At 41.4% G+C, this 1632-nt stretch overlaps 1 pseudogene; it reads right to left on the minus strand.

The window, feature by feature from the left end:
- Positions 1-1115: 1115 nt before the first annotated feature.
- LOC138999539 (U2 spliceosomal RNA) lies at positions 1116-1248 on the minus strand (annotated as a pseudogene).
- Positions 1249-1632: the final 384 nt, after the last annotated feature.

Consider the following 1632-nt stretch of genomic DNA (forward strand, 5'->3'; position numbering starts at 1 on the left):
AGTGTATCCAAACTCTGATTAATTAGATTAGATCAGGAAGAAATGTCATATGCTTCCATGTTATCTTATATTTCTCCCTTAGGGCATTTGAAATATTTAAGATTAATTGCCGTTGTAAAATGATCTTAAGCTAACTTGGTAATTTATAATTATTACATCTCCAGAACTCACAACCAGCAGGGATATCACACTGAAGGCAAGTCTCAAAATGGACTCTGCCCTACAAGTATCATCAAGCAGACACAAAACCCATCACACAGCCTATTCTGTAGGCTCAGTGAAATCCTAGCTCTCTTTTTATGCACCCAGATGAGCTTTTAATTAAAGGGTTCATTTGAGGCAAATGTGAAAATATTCTAGCAGCAAGATTCAGCTAAATTTTTAAACAGTATCAAATACTGTCTAAATGGTAGGATATGGTACCAGAAGTGTTGCAGTAGGTCAAAGAAATGCCAAGCATGCTTCCTAGAGAAAGGGAGAGATCCCATTTATTAACACGAGTGGACTCTGGGAATAATTTCCAAATCAGAGTGAAGTAACACGCAGAGGCTTTGCTTTTTATAACCTTCTGGGGTCTTTGTCTTGCAGATATGGTTCTGCCCCCTTTCGTGGGCTTACAGGAAGGCCCCCAGGTGTTGATGATCTGTCCTGGGGCCAGCAATAATGACCACCCGCCCCCAGGGCAGTGCATTGCTCACAGTTTTTATGGCCTAACATGCCTTGCAAGACCAGTTTCCTCCTCAGAAGAAATTCCAAGGCCTTGGGCATCATCTTATTTTTTTTTAAATTAAATCTTTATTGTTGAGATTATTACAGTTGTTCCTCTTTTTTCCCCCATAGCTCCCCTCCACCCGGTTCCCATCCCACCCTCTGCCCTCCCCCCCGCCCCCCCCCCCCCCGTCCCCATCCATAGGTGTATGATTTTTGTCCAATCTCTTCCTGCACCCCCCACACCCCTTTCCCCCCTGAGAATAAAAATACAGGACTGAGAGGGGTGGCTGGAGGAAAAAGAGAGTATGGGGGGATAAGTGATGATGGAAAAAATAAAGTAAAACAAAAAGAGATAAAAAAGATACAATTTTGTTAGCATTACTAGATTCCTATATTTGTTTATGCAAGGGTGGCAGTGCCTATATAATCTTTTTAGTTATTCCATATAACTGGAAGACCATTTATTTTACCAAAGAAAAATAGTTTTCAACATTTATTATACTACGCTTGATCTTAGCCAAAAGGCTGAGAAGCAATAACATTTATTATACTAAGTGACAAACCTCCTGTTGATCAGATAGTAAGGTAAGTAAACCCTTAACATAGCTGCCCCTGGAGTGGATTTTGATTAGAGTCTTTCAAATACTAACTAACCATCCTGGAGAGCATATTTCTGATTAGGGTTATTCAGGTATTAACCAACCATTCCTGTTATGGGTGGGGAAATATTGTCCCCACCGGTTGCTGTGGGAGTGGGGTTCTTGGAGTGCCACTGGAATAAGACTTTATGGAGACCCCCAGGGGAGGATAAGGTATTGTAGAAAGCTCTATTTCTGTGGAATTATACCCCTCAGTTTCCAAAGTCCCATTTCCCTCAGTCCCACCATAGAAGAAGTGTAGCCATGGTTTCAGCAGAGTTAG

The sequence above is a fragment of the Myotis yumanensis genome, unplaced genomic scaffold (assembly GCF_028538775.1).
Source record: "Myotis yumanensis isolate MYYU_CA2020_CCGP unplaced genomic scaffold, mMyoYum1.0.hap1 SCAF_1, whole genome shotgun sequence".
Taxonomy (NCBI): Eukaryota; Metazoa; Chordata; class Mammalia; order Chiroptera; family Vespertilionidae; genus Myotis; species Myotis yumanensis.